This window comes from Tamandua tetradactyla, chromosome 8 (genome assembly GCF_023851605.1).
Source record: "Tamandua tetradactyla isolate mTamTet1 chromosome 8, mTamTet1.pri, whole genome shotgun sequence".
Classification (NCBI taxonomy): Eukaryota; Metazoa; Chordata; class Mammalia; order Pilosa; family Myrmecophagidae; genus Tamandua; species Tamandua tetradactyla.
Genome location: NC_135334.1, coordinates 52,942,010 through 52,961,385, shown reverse-complemented (window position 1 = coordinate 52,961,385; position 19,376 = coordinate 52,942,010). Strand labels below are relative to the sequence as shown.

Genomic DNA, 19,376 nt, shown 5'->3' with positions numbered 1-19,376 from the left:
AACTCCAGATACTTTTAGTTTTCTCATAGTCCTGAACATGGTTCGCTATGAAAGAATTTTCATTAAATTGTGAGCTATAGCAATGAAAATAAAGTATCCTTTTTGTATATCAAAAATATTATATTTTTCAAGAAATGCTCAGAACAATTTCTCCTTACCAGGCTGCTTCATCTAGATAAATTGTTAATGGTGCTTTTCTTTTAATCATCATGTATTAGGAACTGAACTGTTTTTTACTGAGCTGCAGTTCACTGGAGCCAAGAAGGAGATAGAAGGCCTTCTCTTTGATCTTTCCTATTTCAAAGCCTCAGATGAAGATACCTTATGTACTAAAAGGGTTCATTAAGAAACAAAGCAATGAAGTCAATGATGTTAGAGTTTCAGCATTATGACCATGACCATTGCCAAACATGCAGAAAACAAAGGCTTTTAAGGGAAAATTTCCTCAATTGGGAGTGTTACTCAAATTGCTGTCTCTCGGGAAAAGAAACAAAAAAATAAATAAAATAATTAACTAGGGCTCTGAAAAACAACCTAATGTGGTGAATTAAATGGTGGTCTTAACAGATACAACAAAATCCATTTCTTGACTTTGAAAATTGAAAAATCATTGCTGTTGCATGTTTAGCAGGAAAATAAATGGTTCATTGAGCAAGAGTTTGCTCTCTAGCTTTATCTGTCCCAGTTATCCATTTAAGAGATACTCTGGGAATATTATAGATAAATATAAAACTACCTCACTGGCAATACAGTTCTAAGAAATTAGGCATTTTTCATAAGTAAAATTTTTACAACAACTGAATTTATACCTAAACAGACTGCATTGTGTGTCATATGACTGTGTGTACTGTGTTTTCAAGGACTCAGATTTTACCCTCAACCTAATATTCTCTGGTGGTTGAAATTTTTCTAATAAGAGAGAGTCTTCTATTTCATTATTGACACTGAGTTTGAGAATGTAAATATTCCAGAGAGAAAGAATAGATATCAATTATGATTCTTATTAAGTTGTAAATGGCTAATAACTTCCAGAGAGTAGGAATAGATATCAATTATGATTCTTATTAAGTTGTAAATGGCTAATAACTTTTTTTTTCTAGAAACTGATTGTGATAGAGTAGACTATGTACTGTGAAGAAGAAATAAGGTTACTTAATTGTAGATGTCTGCCCATTTTATCATGTTACCTAGGGCCAGCTCCATTCCCAAATAATTAAAACTATTCTTTTAAGCAGTGAACTATCTATTACTTGTCATAGAAATGTATCATGCATTCCCTTGCTTTATTAAGCAGAGCATACTGCATAGAATATAAACTTTCTTCATGACTTAGAGTTATTATTTTAAACATCCAATGGTATAAAATGCTGTAAGGTGGAATTGCCACCAGGGCTATTAAGCTGTCTTATATTAAGCTGTCTGTGCCTGGACTAAATTATCCTAGATTGTTATATTGTGTTGTGATTCTGTGGTCTCATTCTATAATGGCAGATGTCCCAGCCTAGGACTGCTGCTTTTAGCAGCAACTTTTACCTACTCTGCCATCCCTTACTACCTCTCATATGTTCTATAGCTCCACAATTTTAGAGTCGTGAAGTTCTAGGTTTCGATCATGACTCCAAAATTTGGTAGCTGTGTTACCTGAAGTAAGTTACTTGGCTTCTTTAAGTCTTGTTTTTGGGGACTAATGGTACTACCTCCTTAAAGGTATATGGTAGAACTAAATTTAAAAATTTAAATGAAAAAAACACAGGAAGTATAGAGCTTTTAATATTATTGTTTGTTTAGCTGTCTGCAGTAACTTAGAAACAATGGGAGATTACCAAATAAAGCAGCTTGAATTTTAAACATAATTTTGAAATTATAAAACTTTTTCCAGAGGGTAGCTTGGTTAGTTTCCTATATCACTGATTTTTTTTTAGTGAATTATATGTACTTTTTACTAATATCTAAATTTAAGACATATTCTGGGGAGTTGAGGATTGGAGAAGGATGCTAACCAGAAACATGGATAGAACTGCATTTTTACATATTAAATTTATGGATAATGCATAAAATTATATAAATGAAATTTCAAACTATTGAAGGAAAATCACTATTAATAATTACAATAGTATTTTTAAACATTTAATGGACAATTATTTAAAAGGCAGTGTAATGTGGGAGGAAGGACATTATTTCTTAAGTTAATTATCCATATAGTTTTCACATCTCAATATCATCCTTCATTTCTCTTTAGCTTTCCCCAGTGGAGTAATGGCCAAGTCTTTTGCATTCCATCTGCATACTGTCTTCTGTCTTTTTTAAACTCCCCAACATCTTTCAGGGAAGAAAAAATGAGAACTTTCCACTTGCAGCATCATACTTCATAATTCATCTACTTGTTTTTATCTAGCCTTACCTCCAATCCCTCTAAAAAGTACGTAACCAGATTATCTTCCTAAAGTTAATACTGTTCAGTTTTTGCTAAATCTGTCCATTTTTACTAAACCTTTGGTTCTCTAATATCACCTTTACTTTAACATAAATATTCAGGAGGATAGTTTGCATTATCATATTTATATGAATATTTAATTTTATGTCTTTTAACTGTTTAACAAGTTGCATCTCCCCTTCCCCTCCAACTATCCTGTAGCCCTCTGAGGTCACTGATTTCACTTCCTCCCAAGATATAACCAGGCCTGACTAGCTTGTTTTACTGGAGAAGGGGACATGAAATTAACAATATGAAGATAATTAGGACTAGAGGTTGGGAAGAACACCCTCCCCTCCCCATATATACCCACTGTCCCAAATAAAAAATAACCAGCTGTTGGGAGCAGTCGATTGAGGGGAAGGTGATGGAGACAGGGAACTCAAGGCCAGCAGTGAAGAGACCATGCATGTGTGGTAAGGGCCCAGAGCAGTGGCTGTAAGAGCGAGTATAAGTCTCTGCATCTCCCACAAAGGTATGCTGAAATATAGAGATAAAATTTTCCCCTTTTTCCCCTTTGCTCTGTGCCGTTTGTCACAGTCGTGAGGGTGAAGGGTAGGGGAAGGAACAAGTCATCACCAGATTGCTATCAGACCCACATCCATCAGTTTCTGGATCTTCTGAACTGTTACAGGATTCTGTAAGTGTTCCCTGAGTGTGTGGGGGTTCTTCTGCCTTGGCTCCAGAATGAGCAGCATGGCCGGGCCACTCATTATCTGCTGCACCTCAGGGTCAGCCATGTCTGTCAGTTCATATCCTCAGGGCTGTCCTCTGGGTTATACTGGACCATTACAAAGCGTTGGTAACCATTTGTGGCCTCCTTACAGTTGAAGTCCAGTTCTCACACCTTCTGGCAGACATCCATGGCTTTTGTGTAGTCCTTCATTGCTTCCAGGGCAGCTGCTTTCCATATATGGTCCTTGATGAAGGCTGGCTTTAGCTGGATAAACTCCTCACAGTCCTTCCAGCTGAAACTCAATGAGATGGCATAGCAAGCCCTAATTGCTATACAATTGGGCATCTCATGGGTTCCGCTTGATGGTCTCTTATAAGGCTTCATGATCGAGGGCTGGTTTCCTTTCTGGAGACATTTATTGCCTTTGTTCTCCTCCAGAGCCAGGTCAGGGTTAAGGTGAGCCAAGCACTCCTGCTCCTTCCGGATTTTCTCTGTTTGCTGGCATTTCATGAGTATATCTGGGTTTTGGTACTCTGCCAAAGATTTGTAGAAATGGAATCTGTACTTTTCTTCTTTGAAGTAGGAGTTATGGATTTGGGGGCTTTGGCAATCTGCCAAAGTCATTTCAGTTTTCTCTCCATACTTCTGTAGCCTTCTCACAGAACTCCTGGCATTTATTGTGGTCACCCTTTCCAAAGTCCAGGGCTGCTTGATTGGTAATGTCATGTTGGCATTCCCAGATCCTTGGCCTTGTCGTAATTCTCCAAGGCCATACTACATCTTTCTTGTAGTAGGCATCACTTCCCAGCACTTCATTTTATTTTTTTTACCTGTGCAGGCACCAGGACTCAAACCTGGGTCACTGGCACGGCAGGCCAGAACTCTGCCGCTGAGCCACCATTGCCCACCCTCCCCAGCACTTTTTCTTTGTGTCTGTTACTTATTCTCTGGAATGTCTTCTTCCATGGGCTCTGATTTGGTCTCCTTTTCTGGAGGAGGTGGCAGAGGAGGTGTGACAACCTTTCCTCCTTATCCATACCACCCAGACTAACTCCAAGCAGGACACTGAGAGTTGTCATGATCAGGGAACATTGTCATTTTGTGCCCAGGTTGGTGGCTTGTCTCAGTTGCTCTATCAGGTCCTAGTAGATAGGATTCACTGAGTAGTGTCCTTGTTTTGAGATTACTTTCCAACTTCTGGTACAGATTAGGCATGTTGAAAGGGTTCATGAATTCCCTCTCTGCCAATTTGGTCTCCATGTAAACCTTTTTTGAGTTGAGGGTTATTTGCTTTGTGTTTTAAACACTCCTCATACCTTCATTAGGCTTCTTCAAACTGGTTTGAGAACTCCAGAGTAGGTACTTTTCATGAATAGCCTTACCACAGTCAGACTTCATGTTGGTAGTTTTGTAGCTGTCCTCATAAGCTTTTGGGTAGCCTCCTTTCTTGTCATAGCCTGCTGATTGAGTCCTGCTCCACTGCCTGGCCCAGAACCCTGCTGAATAGAATCTGTCTGTTCAGCGTTCCCAACACACCACTGAATTTTGATGTGATTTGATATTGCACTGATATAGCATATCCAACTTTATACCACCTGCTGTTATGACTGAGGCACAATTAACAGTGAGTGATGCTAGGCTAGAAGGGAAAAAATACAAAGTGTCAAAAGGAAGAACCCTTGCCTTAAATATTATGGGATTGCCCTTTCATTGGAATCCTGGGAAGTTTGCCAGGAATTTGCATTCCGAGTATCTTTTTCTAGTTGAAGGACTTTTGGAACCTAAGAAGAATTTTTAAAGGTCAGTTTTCAGTTGCTTATGACCTATCTTTCTCACAATTATTGCTGATATTCAGCACAGTCATGGAGAATATACAATTAAGAGTCCTGCTTGGCAAGTCACCTTCAAATTCCTATATTATATTTGTCCCCTAGCATCTATTTGGAATGCCACCATCCTGGAACCTTGAAGGTATATGATCTTTATTATAATGACCACTCTCCAAGGATATCAATGTTCTAAAATAAAAGGCAGGCCAGTGTGACAGATAATAGCAGTACTTCTTCTCTCCCATCAGATCACTACACGTGACCTTCAGGGTATCTCTTTTCCTGTCCTTTCTTTTCTGGCCAAACTGTTAGCATTGAAAAAGAATATACTTATAACTCAGTTACTCAGGGATCTTCTAGTTTGAAGTTTCTCACACGAAATTTGGGGGTTTAAATCTAGTCAATTAGAGTTTGAGAGAAGGGTTGTGGTTGAAACAGAATTTATCTAATATTCCTTAGAAGCAGATTAGATAGTCCTACCTCACCTAAGGAGGGTTTCATTCTAGAAACAGGTCTTCTCAAATGGAAAGTTCTCATATGCTTTAGAGGGCAATGTTACACCCTAGACTTGGCTGTGGAGAGTTAACATTTGACAAAATTGAAATTTACCATGAGGATCATTGGTGTTTTGTCAAAGTATCTGAGGGAATCAAAGCGATACTTGCCTGTTTTGAATCCTTTTTATTCTACGCCTTTTTATTCCAATGCTTGCCAAGGGACCTCTTGAAAAAGTATAGCATTCTTTTCCTGACAGTGCTATCTTGTCTGAAGAGATCAGAAAATTTAAGTAATGGTATTGGTGCCTTTCAAAAATAAACACAACATTGGGCTTTTAAGAGAGAAGGATATTAATGGCCGTGTAGTTAAATATTGACAGCTTCTCGGAAATATATCTGGATATATTTAGATGTAATTTTTAAAGATATTTAGCTAGAAATGCCACCCTGAAGTATGTCGGTGTCTAATTTGACAAGATATTGACCAGAACAGCTCTTGATTCATCATAATTGAACAAGAGTAGTTCAATTAAAGTAATTAAAACTCATTTTCTCTGAAGTTATTCTTTGCCTCTTCCGTTCAACTCCAAAGCTAATAATGATCAATAGTCTAAAACAGAATTATTCATTGAGTTGATGATCTTGACATGAATACTGCCAAGCAGCTTAGGGCCTATTTTAAACCTCAAGACATACTCTGAAATTTAGATTGATATTTTAACATCAAACACCATTATAGAGAAGATCTATAAGATAGTAAATGTGTGTGAGTTTACTAGTGGAATTGGAAGTTAAGAATGAAAGATCATAAGCAGAAGTGAACAGGGAATATCTATTTTTACCTGAAAGTTTGTTCTGACAACTCTGCTTTGGATATAAGGATCAGTGATTTCATATATGCCACATAGCAATGTCAATAATTTGTCATTATATTAGGAGAGCAGTACAGGTAGCTTGCCTATATGATACTGGTTTTTGGGTATTACCATTACAAACCCCTGTGATCATTGTATTTTTATTGAATTCCATTGCTATTAAACTCATGCTTTATATATATTATAGGAAAATATCTTTCAGCTAGTTTATTAGAAGTTGAGAAAAATCAACAGGTAATGTTAAAAAAAAATTAACCACAATGGAGATACCCATTTGAGAAACCTGGATTGGGAGACAAGATACGATCATGAAAAGATAACTAATAATGAATAATTGCATGAAAAGAATGACATGTATCATATGATGTGGTTGTCAAATTTAGAAAAAAGAGTGAACAGCATGAGTTCAGTTGGCCAGGAATAGTATCACAGAAGTGGCATTTACTGTCTAGAATGTGGATAATACACGACAAGGAATAACAGAGTATTATGGGTTCAGTTGTCTCCTCCAAAAAGACATTAGAGGGTTAGGTTCAAGTCCTAACCCTCTGTCCTGTGAATATGAAATTATTTGTAAATAATGTCCTCAAAAGTGTTATTAGTTAAGATGAGACCCAACTGAAATAGAGTGAGCCCTAATTCTACATGACTTGTGTCCTTATAAGCAGAGAAATTTGGACACAGAGACCATCAGATTCAGGGGCAGAGAATGAGTTATGGATTGCTAGCAAGCAATGGTTAGAACCATACAGATTTCAGAGGAAGCATGGCCATGTTGACTCCTTGATTTGGATTTCTAGTCTCCTGAATTGCAAGACAATAAATCTTTATTTTTTATACCACCAAGCTTGTAGTACTTTGTTAGGGCAGCCCCAGGAAACTAAGACACAGAGGGACATTGTGTGGGGAAAGACAGAAGCAGGAATTTTTGAGGCCTGTATTCTTGTTGAAATTGTACATTTTATGCTGGGATTGCAAAGGAAAATAAGATTGAAAATGTGGGAGATCAGATAGTGGATCAATTCACATGCAAGGCTGAGAAGGGTCTCAAAATGAGAACATTAGCAACCTAAAATATAGCTCTGGCTATTTCTTTTCTGTCTAACCTTGGGTACAATGTGAAACCATTCTGGTCTCACACACGAAATGATAGTGTTTAACTAGAAAATATCTAAGGCTTCCCACCTGTAAGATTCTATATTTGGGGGGAAAATTCCTAAAAATATGAGAATAGACCATATGGCTGTAAGTCAATTGATGTCATGAACCAGCTTATTTATAGGCAATTCCACCAAGCATAGTTTTAGACCATTTTCCAACCTGTATTGTAGGAACATTGGTGTCTCATGAGTTAATAACAGGTATTGCTCAAAAAAGTGTTTTGGGATCATAACAATTTGGGCAATTATTGACTGAAAGACTTCTTTGAGCCTTTAGGTAAGCTGATGCATGTGGTGGAAGCTATGGAAATCCTTGTTAAGATAATCACGGTGTATTCTCCTTCCCTTCTGAGGGAACATCAATGCTTCTGCTCCTATCTACCTATTTGTACATCATCTATACGAACAAAATCAAAGTCTTCTTATTAGAATACTTGAATCTTCTCTCTGCAGCCCCTCTCCCCTTTTTACTCTTTTATGCAAAGTTTTTTCCAAGAGCATTTAAAACAATTTGGAGAACAATCATTATAAGTTTACATATATATGTATATTTAAAATTTTTTTCAAGTAAAAATGTAATCTTAACCAGGGCCAAGGAGATAGGAATCCTTGAGAGGATAAAATAATCCAAATGCCCTTAGTATTCCTGATTTTATAAATAGTATAAGATTTGTATGTACTCTTCAAGTCATATGACAATCTTGAAGGATATAGAGAAAGCTCAAGTGCTGTGAGGACTTCCATATAATGTTGTTCATTTGCTCATTCCCTGGAAGTGGAGACCTTCCTGAGACAGTCTGAGACAGACCAGTTTTGAACCCGTAAGAGCCTGAAAACTTCCATCATGCCCATTGTATTAGTTGGGGTTCTCCAGAGAAACAGAATCAACAGGGAACACTTGCAAATATAAAATTTATAAAAGTGTCTCATGTGACCATGGGAATGTAGAGTCCAAAATCCTCAGGGCAGGCTTTGAAGCCGACCATTCCGATGGAGGGTCTGGATGAACTCCACAGGATATGCTCGCCAGCCGAAGCAGGAATAAAAGCTGTCTCTTCTGAATCCTCCTTAAAAGGCATCCCGTGATTAGATTAAGCATCACTCATTGCAGAAAACACTCCCCTTGGACTGATTACAAATGGAATCAGCTATGGATGTAGCGGACATAATCATGATCTAATTCTATAAAATGTCCTCATTGCAGCAGACAGGTCAGCACTTGCCCAACCAGACAAACAGGTACCACAATTTGACCAAGTTGACACATGAACCTGACCATGACATCCAATTTCCTTTCCTCTTTCCATTGAAGATTTGAAGTGTGGAAGGACAGAGTACGTAAGAGTCAATTGACTTCTTCTATGTTGGTTCTGGGGCTAGTAAGTGGAAATTGTGCTTAAAAAGGAAGGACCCGACCCCTTACTGGGTTCAGGAAGCTCAGTACCCATGACTTCATCTCCAATAGGCTGGTACAGTAGATAGGAATTCCCAAGTTTATTGATTGTGAGTGTGTGTGTGTGTGTGTGTGTGTATGTGTGTGTGGGAGAGGGAGAGAGAGAAAGAGAGAAAGAGGGGATTCTATATTGGTATTTACTGGTATTACAATGGATACATTCTGAGAGATGCTGCTCTAAAACACCTGTGTCCTGGGCAGTTGAGTAGGTAAAAGCCTTATTTCTACTTTATGGAAACCAGCAAGAGGAATTGACTCAAAACGTATGCTACTTTATTGCCTACTACAATTTCCTGACAATGTACCATGTGTCTCACTTTATTCTTTGGTAATACAAATAAACTATTTATGTGGTTTAGGGGCCTAAGCACTTAATTTATTGCTCACTTAACTTGGTAAGTGTTTTTTTTTAAAAGCTTGCTTACAATTGTCTGCCAGGAATGTGGGAAAGTACAGCAGGGAGATACAGAAGTTTGTAGGTTCTCTTTTTAAATTGAATTTCATGGAGAAACACAGGTGTTTCACCTCAGGCCAGACTGTTAATTAGGGATGAGCACTATTTCTGGCATGTGCTGTGATCCTGGAACATACTGTAAAGAATTAAGAATGCGAATTTGCTTTAGTCTTGATAAATACATCAATATGTATGTTGGCATTTTAATTTTTATGAGTATCAAACAGCATCAAAGAAAAACACCAACCTTCCTGAAATAAATCAAAGGTATTTGCAGTAGCTATAGAATACTTTGAAAAAAATTTCAATTCCAAAGTAAGAAAATTACATGGATAAAAGGGGAATATTTTGCCAGTAAGATTCAAACTTGTTTTGTAAAAGGTTCAGAGAGGTAGAAAGATAAGAACACCAGACTTGGACCAGGGCACTTGGGTATTGTCTTTAACTACATTTTGCTGGGCAAAATACTTAATTTCTTTAAGTTTCTTCATCTTTATCTATAAAAGGAGGGATTGGATTAAATGATCTTTGCAGCTTTCTATTCTTAATGCTTAGAGTTTTAAACAATATCCTGGAGAATAGTAATAAGACGTTCATCTTGCCTACTACAATTCCTTCCTTCCTCTTTTCTCTCTCTTTTTTCCTTCCTTCCTTCCTGTCTGCTCTCCATTCTCCCTTCTTCTTTTACAGATATTATGAAGTTGGTCTGCCAAGTTGTGGGCACTATGTTGGGTACTGTATTAGTTAAGGTGCTCTAGAGAAACAGAATCAACAGGGAATACTCGCAAATATAAAATTTATAAAAGTGTCTCACGTGACTGCAGGAACACAGAGTCCAAATCCACAGGGCAGGCTGTGAAGCCGACGACTTCAATGGATGGTCTGGATGAACTCCACAGGAGAGGCTCACCAGCCAAAGCAGGAATGGAATCTGTCTCCTCTGAGTCCTCCTTAAAAGGCTTCCCATGATTAGATTTAGCATCACTCATTGTAGAAGACACTCCCCTTTGGCTGATTACAAATGGAATCAGCTGTGGATGCAGCTGAGTGATCATGATCTTATTCTATGAAATGTCCTCATTGCAATAGACAGGTCAGCACTTGCCCAACCAGGTAAACAGGCACCACAACCTGGCCAAGTTGACACATGTCCCTGACCATGACAGGTACTGACAACACAATGTCAAACAAGACAAGGACCTTATTTTAAATTTAGTTAGGGAGATAGACAATGAATTAGCCCTTACAGTACAGTGTGACAAGTGGTTCCATGGGGATAAAAACCTGAGAGAACATAAAAATGATACCTAATCTCATGAGATTTATAAAAGGCAGACATTCAACTAGTTTACAAGAGAATGGCTATTAAAACAGTGAAACCCTTCTGCACTGATTAATAAATAGCTTCTACCTAAGCTCCCAGGTGCTTCCTCTGACACCTTGACTACCCAGGCCATATATAAAGACCTCCCTTTGCAACCAAGGAGTTAAACCAACACATCATAAGCCCTCCAAGATTCTGTTCTAGCATTGTAGCTTATGAGCAGTCTGATTGCTTGGCATACGAACCATTCTTGTTGTTAAGTGTTTTAAATATCACTTCTGGCTCTTGACCTGCCTCTTGGAGAAGTGAATAGGCACCTGTCATCGTGATATCTGTACCAAAAATGGTGTCATAAGTAAGGACTGGTTGCTATCCCCTGCATGTACAGATTTCTCCAGGGCATGCTGGAAGCATCAATATCTACTTCAATATCAAAGGAATTGAAATATATAAGCATTAGATATCTCTTCCCATTCTACTAATCATTCCAGAGGGAAAGGGCCGTGGCATCTAGAAACAGACAATGAATTATCTTCAGATTTTAGCCATTTGAATATGGCATTACTATTTTTGGGAGTGAACTTCAAGTGCTATTAAGAGTAATGTTTGAAGACTGATTTTTTTAAGGCCTAGATATTAGGAGTGCTCAATAAATGTTTAATGAATGGACGAATAAATGAATGAAATATGATAATTCTCAGGTGTAAAGTGGCAATATTTCTTCCCTCTCTTGATGTTTCTTTGCTATAGAAGAAATCCCATTAGCCTATGTCTCCTGGAATCATTTTCAAATCTCACACTCTGTTAGAAGAGTGGGAGTGAATTAGTATCACATGATGAGTTTTAGAGGACAAATCAGACATGCATTGCCCAACCAATCTTCTCTGTATCTCTTGTGTTGAGTTGCTACCAAAGAAGAAATCATATTTCCCAGGAAGGCTCTTTGTTCTGGGAGGCAGGCATATATTGTGAGAAAGTCTTTGCCTTTCCAATGTTGCTATGGCTGAGTAGCTAAGTTTGTTTAATGATAGGCTTTGTTATTAGAAAGCCTGGTCGCAACATATGTTAGTGACATTTTCCAGAATGAGCTTTATTACTTAAATGTAATATTTTGAATGTGCTGAATCTTATGTTTTTTTTTCCCCATTTGTTTCAGATATCAGCTAGAGAATAAGGGGGACATTTAGGAGACCCATTTAGGAGATGCATTATTTTCACTCAAGCCATTGAAAGCAATTTCCTGCTAAATTTACAAAGGAGAGAATGAAAGAACACTTACTTTTCACTTCATATAGTTATAAATATATACTTTAGCAATGTTTAAAAATTGCTATTTAAATGGTTAACGAATTCCTGTGATTGTAAATTGTCTAATTAAAAAATCCTCAATACAATTATTTTTCTTCCCAGAAAAAAATTGGCAGTAAAAGTTAAATATTCTTCTTTGAGTTCTCTGAAAATTTGTGTTTAGAAGACATTAAGTAGTAACAAACAAATTTGTCTGTCCTTTCTAGTTCGCAAGAAACTCAGAGATTTAAAATATTTACCAATTACAACTTGCAGTATCTTTTCAGGTTACAAATAACAACACATATAGAAGTTATGAAAAGAACTGTAAGAGGATATTTACATGAAACTTTATGGCAAAATTTTGAAAACATGGAGGATATGGATTATTTCCCAGGAAAATATAAATTATCAAAATCAATCCAAGAAATGTGGAAAATATAAGTCAGTTTTTTAAAGGAATGGCTGAAATGGTGATTAAGGACCTGTCATTTTAAGTGTTCGCCATCTAATCTTCAAAAACGATTAAAACTGTCAGTTTTTTCAGGCTGCTATGACAAATACCGCACAATGTGTTGGCTTAAAACTGATAATTTATTGTCTCAACATTTTGGAGGCTAGAATGCTTGCTTCTTTCCGGGGTTGGCAGTGTTTTGGAGTGGTTTGCAGCATCCTGGGACTTGTTCAGCATGGATACCTGCCTCACATCCCATAGCAGTGGTTCTCCTTTCTCTTCCCCATTCCTGCTGTCTTAGGGATACTGGCTCCTCCCTGTGGCTCTTTCTGACACTGATTTCTGTTTTGTTTTTTTTCTTTATGAGACCTCCAGTAATCCTGATTAAGACCCAACTTCATTCAGTTGCCCACACCTTAATTTTGAACATCTTCTGGAGCACCTATTTAAAATGGGGTCACACCACAGGAGATGCGGATTAAGAACATGTCTACATTGAGTACATATTTCAATCTACTATACCCTACCAAAAGTATTCTAGAACAATAAATGTATAACTTCCAAGTTCATTTTATGAAGTCATCACAATATTAATACCAAAATCTGATAATGATGGTACCACCTCATTTATTACTATAGATACAAATTTTCTAAAACTGGCATTGCTAATTAACTATCATTGTTCCAAAGGTTTATACCAGACCCCAATACAGGTTATTCTAGAAATGCTAGGGTGGTTCCATATTGATCAATCTGTTAGTATAATTTCTTTCATCAAAAATGAGAGGAAAAAGCATATTTTTTTATCACTCAATGCTGAAAATGTGTTTGAAAATAAAATCCAGGAATCATTCCTAAGAGGTATCCAAGTAGGCTGATGTAGGAGGAAATTACTTAAATTCAATAAAGACAAATTATAAAATCTGAAAGCAAATATAAATGTAAATTATGAAATAGTTATACCATTTTAATTGAAATTGAAAACCAGAAAGGGATATCTTAAGTGTCATTATTAATTAATATTAGATTGAAGAGCATAAAATATACAATAGGAGAAAAATAAAATAATGGCTACAAATTTTGTAAAAGATAAAATTATTTACTTTTTCTGATTAGGTGATTATATAACTAAAAAAAAATAATAGCCCAAGATACTCTGAGGGGAAATGTATTACCTGATTTGAGAAAATTGGGAATTGCATATCGGTATTGCATTTAAGATAAAGAGAAAAAAAAACTTCTCTCTAGTCTAGTGATAAGTAACTAGAAAAGGAATTAGGAAAATTCCCATTTTATAAACAGAAATTTATAAAGTACTTAATAATTATTTTAACAAAGAAGATCAGGAGTACTTTGAAGAAAATTACAAGGTCTTATTAAAGCAAATAAATAACATGGAAAATCACATGATGTTTATAAATTAAAAATTTAATATGAAAATGAGAATTCCTTCAAAATTTTTATAAATGTAATACAACTACAATTTGAATTTCAACATGAGTCTTAGAAAATTTAGATAACTTCTTTTTTAATTTGTATGTAACGTTGAATATAAAGTAATTCAAGAAAATTATGAACAGATTTCAGACAAGTTAAAGAGCCATAGGGTAAATGAATATGATTTTGCATAGAAAGAGAAAATGAACCAGGCAAAAAAGTAGTCCAGAGAATCCTGAAATAGAATCCATTTTAAAGAAAACCATATTTTATTTTTAAATAGAAAAAAATGAATGAAGAAAGAATGAAAATAGGCAACTGATAGAGGCACCATTCTATATGACTATCAAAAATTGGAAAAGATACGGAGGCTCACTGATCAGGGAAGTGAATGTTTAAGCAATGATGGAATATTACTTTATTCCACCAAGCTGCTAGAATTTAAAGTATCCAAAAGCTATTGTTAGCAAATGGAGAATGATTCTATCAATTTTGTATTTGGAAGACTTTACTAGATTGCTTTCCTCCCCCGCAGAATTATTGCTTTCCTGGAAAACTGTATTTTTATTGAATAAGTTCCCAGGAATACAGCTGCTTGGTAGAATAATATATATTTGCTTAAATAGATTGCACCAAATAGTTTTTATTTGGTGTTTATATTTTTATTGAATAAATTCCCAGGAGTACAGCTGCTTGGTAGAAGAATATGCATTTGTTTAAATAGATGGCACCAACTAAACACCAACATATAGGATATTTTCAAGGATTTTTATGGAATCGTTGCTTGTGGCGGCAAAAACACTTAAAGACAAAATTAATCACCATTAGTAAAGAAATGGTTTAATAAATTACACACAAAGGGGATTTCTCCACATTTATTTGTTGGAATTTTCTTGAAATATTGTGGACAACAATATGCAAAATGCAAAGAAAGCTAATATGATATTTATTTGTTTGGTAAAGTAAACAATGATACTTTCTTATGTATGTGTAAATATATAGTCAGTAATATTTGCATGTATATGCAAATGAGTATCTACTTTTATATGGTCATGCACACACAGATAAAAATACAGAAAGATACATACCAGATGGTTTATACAGGTTGGTAGGATTTGAAAGGTAATACATGTGGAAGGAAAGAGTGGAAAAGGGAGCCAAAATAATTGAAAGGAAAAGAATATAATAAAAAAAAAAGTCAGCCTGTTAAGGTATGAACCTAATTATTTAAAATCAGGTATCTATATATGTATTTGCCTATTTGTGTATGTGTATATGTGTATGCACATCAAAACCTGGGGAACAGGATATACATTTTACATTCCTTTTATAGCAGAATTCCTTTTCTTTAAATTGTCTATAGAGATGTCATTGGTATTTTGATTTTGTTGATTTTCTCTATCGTTTTCCTCTTTTCCATTTCCTTGATTTCTGCTCTGGTGTTTTATTATTTCATTTCTTCTTCTGACACTAGATTTAATTTGGTCTTCTTTCTCTAGTCTTCTACATTGGAATCTTTAGATTTTAGATCTTTTTTCTTTTCGAGATATATATTTAATGCTATAAATTGTCTTGTAGGCACTATTTCTGTCACATTCCATTCTGTAACACGCACAGAAGTCCTATTTTCAATTTCATTTAGTTCAAAATATTGTTTTAATTTCACTTAGACTTCTTTTTTGCCCTCCTGGTTATTTATAAGTGTATTGTTTAATCCCCAAATGTTTGGGGTTTTTCAACTATCTGTTATTGATTTCAGTTTAATTCCATTATGGTCTTAGAACATACCTTGCATGATTTCCATCATTTATTTATTTATTTATTTTGTATGCTATTTGGTGAGGGTCACATTTCATTCTTTTTCCTTGTGAGTATCCCATTATTGCAGCACCATTTGTTGATTATTATTATTATTATTATTTAGTGCACAAACTGGGAATTGAACCCATGTCTTATGCATGGCATGAGAATTACACCACTGAACTACCCATGCACCCCTGATTTCTGTCTTTAAAAAAAATTTTAAGGTATGGCCCAGAATATGGTCTACCTTAGTGAATGTTCTGTGTGAGCGTGTAAAGAATGTATGTCCTGCCATTGTTAGATGAGTAGTCTGCAAATGTCAATTAGATCAAGCTGATTGGTAGTTTAAGGGCTCTTCCAGTTATTTGTATCTTTACTGAACTTCTGCCTGTTTGATCTGTCAATTGCTGAAAGAGGGATGTTGAAGTCTCCAACTGTGAGAGTATATTTGCCTATTCCTCCCTGCAGTTTTATCTGTTGGGCTTCATGTACTTTATTTATTCATTTTTTTTTATATGGCTTCATGTACTTTAACAATCTCTTGTTAAATACCTCATGCTTGAGATTTTTTTTGATAGTTTTCCTTTTCCTGAAATCTGTTTTGTCTGAAATTAATATAGCTACTCAAGCTTTATTTTGGATACTGTTTGCATTGTATTTCTTTTTCCATCTCTTTCCTTTCAATTTATCTGAGTCTTTATATTTAATATGTATTTCTGGCATACAACATACCGTTGGGTCTTATTTTTTTTTTTTTTTATCTATTCTGACAATCCATCTTTTAGTTGGTGTGTTTAGACCATTAACATTTAAAGTACTAATTAATATAGTTGGATTAATATGTACCATCTTTGTTTATTATGCATTGCATTTGTTCTTTGCTCCTTTCCCCCCCTTTTTCCACCTCCTCTGATTTTAATTGTGTATTTTTTATGATCCCATTTGATTTCCTCCCTTTGCATGTTATAATACTCCTCATTAAATTTAGTGCTTGCCATAGAGTTTATAGTATACATTTCAAACTAATCTAATTCACCTTCAAATAACACTATTCCACTTCACTGCAGTCCAGGTAACTTGTAATAGAGTATTTTGAATTTTTCCCTCCTATTCTTTGTGACATTGTTATCATTCATTTCATTCATACATATGCTATAAGCACCCGATATACTTTAGCATTTATTTCTTTAAACAGTTACCTTTTAGATTAATTAAGAAAAAGAAAAGACAATGATTCTATTTTACTTTCATTTACTATTTCTCTGATATTCCTCTTTTTTAATGTAGATCCAAGTTTTTGACCTATACAAATTTCTTCTGCCTGAAGAACTTTTAACATTTCTTGCTATATAGGTTTGCTGGCAGTGAATTCCCTCAGTTTTGTTTGTCTGAGAGAGTCTTTGCCACTTTTGAAGAATTTTGCTGGGTATAGGCTCTAGATTTTTGTTTTGTTTTGTTTTTCTTTCAATGTTATAAATATTTCACTCTATTGACTTCTTGCTTGCATGGCTTCTGATGAGACGTCTGGTAAAATTTTTGTCTTTGCTATTCTAGAAGTAAGGTGTATATTTTTATTTTTTGGCTCTCTTAAGGATTTTCTCTTTACTTTCTTTTCTGCAGTTTGAATATGATATTCCTGTATGTCTTTTTTTTCTTCTTGTATTTAGGCTGTTTGGTGTTCCTTGTATTTTCTAGATCTGTGATTTGGTGTCACACATTAATTTTGGAAAGTTCTTGCTATTATTATTTCAAATATTTCTTTTACCCTAGTCTCTCTTTTCCTACCTGTATTGCAATTATACATGGATATCATATCTTTTGATATTGTCCCAAAGATCCTCGATGTTTTATCCTGTTTGTTTGTTTCTGGGTGTTTTTATTATTATTATTCTTTTTTCTCTTTGCATTTCAATTTGGGAAGTTTCTATTAAAACTATCTTCAAATTCACTGATTGTTTCCTGGGCCATGTCAAATATACTAATGAGCCCACTGAATGTATTCTTCATTTCTATTAGTGTTTTTTGGTTTTTAGCATTTTCTTTTGATTCTTTTTTAAGCTTTTCATTTCTCTGCTTGTACTATCTATCTGTTAAGGCATGTTGCCTACTTTTTCTACTAGCACCTTTGTTATATAACTATATTAATTATAATTATTGAAAATTCACTGTCTGATAATTCTAACATCTTGTGTGATATCTGAGTGTAATTCTGATAATTGATTTGTCTCTTTTGGCATGCCTCATAATTTGTTTTGTTGTTGAAAGAAGGACACATATCGGGTAACAAGAGCTAAATTAAATATGCCTTTGGTGTCAGGATTTATGTTACTCTGGCTATGTGTTGGGCTATGTTTAATGCTTATTTTGCTATGGGTACCAGAGGTTTTTAATTCCTCTAGTGTCCTTGGTGTTTCTCTTCTCTTGGCATTGGGACCTCCCTATGTATAGCCCTTCAGAGAGCGTCCAAGTTGCAGCTCTTCAGAGAGCGTCCGTGTTGCAGCTCTCTCAGCTGTAATCCACTACTAGACCGAAGCCCTGTTGGAGTGGTGGTAGTGAATGAGGGAGGTATGATGTTCTGATGTGACTCAGTCTTTTAGTGGGTCTGTGTCAGGTTGTTTCTGTCTCACCTCCACTGGTAGAGCTTATTCTCCATGCCCCCTCCTCACTTCCCTGGCTGCAGTGTAGACAATATTTTTTTTCTTCCTAAGGTGAGACAAGAGAGCTGAAGGACTGAGTGGGGAAGAATTCTCTTCCATATCTGGATAAGATTTCAGAACAGCGGGTACAGCCGCTTACTCTGGTCTTTGTTGTGGAATTCTTAGGTGTGTTTCTACTATCCCCTCACCTGCCAGAGCCGAGAGGGTTCTTTCTCAGATTCTCATCCTGAGAACCATCAAATTCTGGGATTCCCTTAAGATAGAGTCCCCAGGAGTTTGTTCCCATCTTAAACCTCCACCGTTTCATCAAAATTACTATGTCTTTCTTTTATACCAGTTTAGGGCTCCTGCAGCCTCTGCTCTAAGGAAGGAGATCTTGGCTGCTGTGTTCTCTGTATGGCCTGTCTCTCCAAATTTTGGGGTGGTGGGCCCTGTGATCTCAGTTTTCTTAATGGCCCAAGAAAAGTCATTGAGTTTTAGTCTGTACAGCTTTCTCTTGAAGTAACAACTTCCCCCAAATTTATATATCAGAGCTCTCTTTGACATATTGAAAAGTGAAAAATACAGGATGGGTCACGGTGACTCAGTGCCATACTGGGGACCCGGGTTCAATTCCCAGTGCCTGCCCATGAAAAAAAAAAAAATACAAGCTGTCAGTTAATTTTGTGTAAAGAGTTTATCTTGGAATAAGTAAAATGCAAAAAAAAAAAAAATTGAAGAAACAAAACTCCTTATGTGTGCGTATATGCTTGTAAATATTTTTCTGAGCTAGAAGTCAAATTTGAAAAGATGCTCACAAAATCATTACACTGATCATTTCATGTAGTTGGGATAGAAAGGCAAGAGGATAAATGATTAGCTTAGCTGTTTACACATTTTTGTATTGTATTAGTTCCCTCATTACAAAAAGCATGTATCATTTCTCTAATTTGATTATTATTTTTAAAAATGTTGGACAGTTTTTCAGAAGCATTTATCATTTGTTTGTATAAATGAT

The 19,376-nt window shown here is 35.7% G+C and overlaps 1 pseudogene; it reads right to left on the bottom strand.

The window, feature by feature from the left end:
- Positions 1 to 3,048: 3,048 nt before the first annotated feature.
- On the bottom strand, positions 3,049 to 18,665 carry LOC143645093 (stress-induced-phosphoprotein 1 pseudogene; annotated as a pseudogene).
- Positions 18,666 to 19,376: the final 711 nt, after the last annotated feature.